The sequence below is a fragment of the Lactuca sativa genome, chromosome 2 (genome assembly GCF_002870075.4).
Source record: "Lactuca sativa cultivar Salinas chromosome 2, Lsat_Salinas_v11, whole genome shotgun sequence".
Taxonomy (NCBI): domain Eukaryota; kingdom Viridiplantae; phylum Streptophyta; class Magnoliopsida; order Asterales; family Asteraceae; genus Lactuca; species Lactuca sativa.
Genome location: NC_056624.2, coordinates 50,598 through 57,152, shown reverse-complemented (window position 1 = coordinate 57,152; position 6,555 = coordinate 50,598).

Genomic DNA, 6,555 nt, shown 5'->3' with positions numbered 1-6,555 from the left:
AGTAGGGTTAAGGTTCCACCCACATCACCCAGTGAGTAGAATTGCCGAGTTGGGGGATAACTCAGTGAGTCAGAAGGGGATTAAAAGACTGGAGTTCAAGGCGGTACTCACCGAGTTGTTCTTGAGACTCGACGAGTTGAGTCGGGGTAGCCCCGTGATTCATGCTAGGGGTGACTCGTCGAGTATAGGGAGGGACTCGACGTACCAAGCGGGACAGAGAGAGTGAGTGGTCATGTGTGTACTCGCCGAGTCGCCGGAGTGCACTTGGCGAGTTGGGTCAAAGTTGACCGTTGACTTTTGTTGACTTTTAGGGTTTGGTCAACAATGGGGTCCTTGAGTCAAGAGGGGGGTAAAATAGTCTTTTACCCTTCTGAAGTTGACAATAGAGGGTTGAGTCTAGCCTCGAGAGTTATATTTATGAGAGTATTTACTTTGTGTGAATAGGCGGAGGCTAGGCAATATTTCTACCGAGTCAGAGATTTACGAGACGTCTGAGGTGAGTCTTCTCACTATGCCTTACCCGATGGGGTAACTATGTGTGACCGAAGGGTCTTACGTGTATGTTATATATGTGATGTAAGTTATATGTGATATGTTATGTGATATGAGTATGATGTGGGCCGGAAGGTCAAGATGATATGGACCGGAAGGTCAACAGAGTTATGGGATGGAAATCCCCTAAGACACTTGGATCGGAAGATCCCACAGAGTTATGGCCTGGAAAGGCGTATGTGTTAGAGTGGTATTTTGGGGAACTCACTAAGCATTTATGCTTATAGTGTTATGTGTTATGTGTTTCAGGTACTAGTGATGATCGCGGGAAGGCGCCGGCATGACTCGTACACACGCACGTTGGAGTTTAAATATTTTGATCTTGGAGTTTTGTACTAATACAATGTGAAACAATGTTTTATTTATAAATGCCAATGATATTTCATAGTTTTCAAAAATGAAAAATTGTTCGAATTTTTACGGTGTTACAAGTTGGTATCAGAGCCTTGGTTTGAGGGATTCGGATACATCTTCGGGTGTATCTGAACTCAAACTTGGGATTTGAGGAAAATGTTAATAATAAAGTAAAATTTTTGAAAAAGAGTAAAATGGTTTTGAGACAAACGGAGCAGAGCCGTGTGTACGATCAGCCAGCGCCCGAACGGTGATCTCCCAAAATACTCTCATAATAAGTGTTATCAGACATGCTATGTTATGCTATATGATGAATTACAATATGCATGCTAGAGTAGACTAGGTATTCTTATTAGGACTAGAGTGGCCTGATATATGATGCCTTAGTCTAGGGGTTGCTACTAGAAATGCTTAAAAGTGTTTAGATAGCAGCGAGGTGCTTATGAGAGAATTGTTAGCAAGTAGCGCATGATAGTGAGAGTAGAGCACTAGGATTTGGGGCTCAAGGAGGAGGACTTGGGATGAATGACGATGCGGTATGGACGGTAGTATTGGGCCCGTATTACTGAAGATACCGGGTTGGTGCGCAGTCCAAGTAAGAATCCTTTGGGCACTAAGGAACCAGTGGGGTGGAGTTATCGAGTATGATTATACTTGAGTGGGTCCCTAATATTCTTATGTTGTATTTCAGAGGGAGATCATGGTTGGGACACGCCACACACCAGAGGTCAACGGGACGAGTGATGAGGAGATCCGTAGGATCATCCACGAAGAGGTGGATGCGGCCATCAGGGCTGAGATTCCAGAGATGTTCGGGTCTATTAAGACCACTTTGATTGAGACTTTTGATGAGCGGTATGCTGCTCTTTCTGATGCTGCTGTTGCTGCAGCCACTGCAGCCGTTGCTGCTGCCAGGCCGCAATGGGGTGACTCGTTGTTATACCGGGAGTTCAGCAACACGAAGCCACCAGAATTTGACGGAACTCAGGATCCGATAGCCGCGATGAGGTAGGTTTCTGACATAGAGGGGTGCTTCTACACATGTTCCTGTCCGGAGCATCTGATAGTTTGGTTCGCGCTGAACCAAGTTCGCTTGGGAGCGAAGGACTGGTGGAAGTTTGTGACGGCGCACTACACCCCTGCTGAGCTTGTTGCAGTAACCTGGGAGAGGTTCACTGCTATGTTCCGAGATAAGTACGTTCCCCAGGTGGAGAGGGAGCGATTGGCACAGGAGTTTCTAACCCTTAAGCAGGGTACTGAGTCGGTTACAGAGATTACACGGAGGTTTCACGAGAGGGCGATGTTCTGCCCTGAGCACGTGTCGACCGAGCAGGCACGTATGAGTCGATATCTGAGCATTCTGAGGAGAGACATTCGTGAGTTTGTGGCAAATCATCATACCGGACATTTGCTGAGCTTCAGGAAAATGCCCGGAAGAGGGAGATTGAATTGGAGACGTAGGCCAAGGAGGAGGCCGAGTCTCAGAGGATGGATCGGCGGTCGGCATAGTCTCAACCGGCAGCCAAGTGGGCCAAGCCCGTCGATTCGAGGTCTGGGGGTCAAAAGGGCCGTACTTGCGGAAAGTGCGGCAAGGGTCATGACGGAGTTTGTAGGGTTGGTGCTTGCTACAAGTGTGGCATGGAGGGGCATAACGCCAAGGATTGCCCCAAGGGATTCATGGTCTGTTTTCATTGCAACCAGACCGGGCACCGGAAGGCGGAATGTCCACAGTTGCGAGGGACGACACAGGGAGCACCTCAGGGATCTGCCTCTACTGTTGCAAGAGCTAGTGTGAGTCAGTCGGTGAAAGCCGAGGCGCCAAAGGCGCGAGGGAGGGCGTTTCAGCTGATAGCGGAGGAGCTCCGTGCATCACCCGACGTCGTGGCTGGTATGTATTATATCATGTATTCATTATATGTTGAGATATTGTGCTTATATTATGTTATGCGTAGATACTTTTCTTGTGGATTCTGTACCTGCTCTAGTGTTATTTGACTCGGGTGCGAGTCGATCTTTTGTATCGTTGGCGTTTAGCCAACACATCAGTATTAGTCGAGAGGCGTTGAGTCGACCTCTGAGAGTTTCCATAGCGGATGAGAGAGCGGTCTATGCCACCGAGGTGATTCGAGGTTGTGTACTTGAGATTTTCGGGGTAGCGTTTCCGATCGATTTGGTTCCCATTGTGATGGGATATGTCTGCGTCATCGTGGACATGGACTGTTTGAGCAGATTTGGAGCGATCATCGACTGCGAGCGACAGCTGGTGACCATGCGAGACCCTAGTGGGGGAGTTCTTATAGTGTATGGCGAGGGTACACGTTCTGGGTCGGCGTTTTGTTCAGCCGCCGGGGCGAGGCAGAGTCTTTAGCAGGGATGTAAGGGATTTATAGCGTATGTGATGGACGCGAGGGTTGATTCAGAGAGAACGAGGTCAGTGGAAGAGGTTCCGATAGTGCGTGAGTTCCCGGATGTATTTTCGGAGGAATTGCCGGGTGTGCCTCCCGTGAGGCAGGTAGAGTTCAGTATCGATCTGGTCCCGGGGGCTACGCCTATCGCCAAGGCGCCCTATCGCCTTGCGCCTCCCGAGATGCAGGAGTTGTCCTCGCTGCTTTAGGAGCTGCTGGGGAAGGGATTTATTCGGACGAGCAGTTCGCCGTGGGGAGCACCTATCCTTTTCGTCAAGAAAAAGGATGGTTCACACCGGATGTGCATTGATTAACGGGAGTTGAACAAATTGACGGTCAAGAACCGTTATCCATTGCCGAGGATTGACGATTTGTTCGATCAGTTGTAGAGAGCATCTTGGTTCTCCAAGATCGATCTGAGGTCTGGATATCATCAGGTGAGGGTGTGAGATGAGGATATCTAGAAGACAACGTTCAGGACTTGTTACGGGCATTACGAGTTCGTGGTGATGCCTTTCGGGCTCACCAATGCACCAGCGGTGTTCATGGATCTCATGAACAGGATGTGCAGACCGATGTTGGATCGCTCGGTGATCGTATTCATCAACGACATTTTGGTGTATTCGAGATCAAGAGAGCAGCATGAGGAGCATTTGAGGGAGATCCTCGGGGTTTTGAGATCGGAGAGGCTTTATGCCAAATTCTCCAAGTGTGATTTCTGGTTGCGAGAAGTCCAGTTCCTGGGACATCTCGTTAACCAGAAAGGGATATTGGCTGACCTGGCCAAGATTGAGGCGGTGATGAGTTGGGAGGTGCCGAGGTCACCAACGGAGATCAGGAGTTTCCTAGGACTGGCAGGCTATGATCAGAGGTTTATCAAGGATTTCTCCAAGATCGCCGTGCCACTCACTAAGTTGACCCGGAAGGGTGTAGCTTTTGCTTGGGGTCCAGAGCAGCAGGCCTCCTTCGAGACACTTCGCCAGAGACTATGCGAAGCCCCGGTGTTAGCCCTTCTGGAGGGAATGGAGGATTTTGTGGTATATTGTGACGCATCGATATCCGGGTTGGGAGCAGTGCTTATGTAGAGAGGGCATGTGATAGCATATGCATCGAGGCAGCTGAAGCCTCATGAGGCGAGGTATCCTACCCACGATTTGGAGGTGGGGGCAGTAGTGTTCGCCCTCAAGATCTGGCGTCACTATCTGTATGGAGTTCGGTGTACCATTTACACGGATCATAAGAGCTTGAAGTACTTGATGGATCAGCCCAACCTGAATATGCGACGGAGGAGATGGTTGGATGTGGTAAAGGATTATGATTGCGAGATCCTGTATCACCCGGGTAAGGCTAACGTGGTAACCGATGCCCTGAGTCTTAAGGCAGAGAGTGTTCCGATGCGAGATGTTTGTATGAGGTTGACAGTGATGACTCTAGTGTTGGACACCATCCGAGGAGCCCAGGCCGAGGCCGTGAGACCAGAAAACCAGAAGAGGGAGCGAGTTATCGGTCAAGTATTGGAGTTCGTTACAGATAACCAAGGGCTTATGACTTTTCAAGGTCAGATTTGGGTACCGTTTGTAGGCGGAACGCGTACCATTTTGATGGAGGAGGCGCATAGAACGAAGTTCTCAATCCATCCCGGTGCCACTAAGATGTACTTGGATCTGAAGAAGGTGGCCTTGCATGAAGAGGGACGTCGTGTGGTTCGTTGAGAGGTGCCTAACCTGTCGCAAGGTTAAGGCTGAGCACCAGCGTCCGCATGGCAAGTTGCAGCCATTGGAGGTTACCGAGTGGAAGTGGGAACATATCACCATGGATTTTATCACCAAGTTGCTGAGGACTGCTAGGGGTATCGATGCAATTTTGGTGATTGTGGACAGGTTGACGAAGAGAGCTCACTTCCTTGCCATCAGTGAGAGCTCTTCTGCTGAGAGGCTGGCAGAAATGTACGTGAGAGAGGTGGTATCGCGACATGGAGTGCCGATCTCAATTGTCTCAGATCGAGATGTGCATTTCACTTCTAGATTTTGGAAGAAATTCCATGAGGAGTTGGGTACGAGGCTGCATTTTAGTACCGCATACCACCCGCAGACTGACGGACAGAGTGAGCGGACGATTCAGACGCTCGAGGACATGCTCCGAGCATGTGTGCTGGATTTCGGCGGGAGTTGGGACACGTATTTGCCCTTAGCGAAGTTTTCCTACAACAACAACCATCATTCGAGCATTGGTATGCCACCCTTTGAGCTGTTGTATGGGAGGAGGTGTCGGACCCCCATTTGCTGGGGAGAAGTAGGGCAGCGTGTGATGGGAAGTATAGAGATCTTTCTTCAGACGACTGAGCAGATTCAGCAGGTCCGACAGAGGTTGTTGACCACTCAGAGTCGCCAGAAGAGTTATGCGGAAAGGCGACGATCTGAGCTCGAGTTTCAGGTTGGTGACTTCGTGCTCCTGAAGGTATCTCCTTGGAAAGGAGTGATCCAATTCAGGAAGAGGGGCAAGCTGGGGCCCCGATATATTGGGCCGATCAGAGTGATCTCAAGGGTGGGCAGGGTAGCGTATCGTTTGGAGCTACCTGCGGAGTTGGACCAGATTCATGATACCTTCCACGTGTCGCAACTGAGAAAGTGTATAGCCGACGAGTCGGCGGTGGTGCCATTGGAGGATATTCAGGTGGATGTGGGCCTGAACTACATTGAGTAACCGATGGCGATTCGGGATCGAAAGATCAAGGTTCTGAGGAACAAGGAAGTGCCTCTGGTGCAGGTCCAGTGGCAGCATCGGAAAGGGTCAGAACTTACTTGGGAGCCGGAGAGCAAGATGCGTGAGCAGCATCCAGAGTTGTTTTCAGAGTGAGACTTCGAGGGCGAAGTCTGATTCTAGTGGGGGGGGAATTGTAACATCCGGATTCCCAGGTATATTATTTATTCCTTTAATTTTTGGAGTTTGTGGAGGAACTCGGCGAGTTGGTGCCAAGACTCGCCGAGTAGGGACGCGGATGTTCATTCTAGTTCACGTCCGGACTCGGCGAGTCCATGCTGTTTAGTGAAGCCCTAATTTCCAGGGTTTCGGACCTATTTAAAGATCCTTATGGTTGTCTATTGCGGCTACTACACCCCAGAGAGAGACTCAGATCGTTTAAGAGGCAAGGAGTGACCATTGTTGATCTTTGTGGTGTCATTTAGCAAGAAGAAGGAGGTTCTAGCCAAGGGAAAGCAAAGGAGGTTGCTATTCTGATGACTAA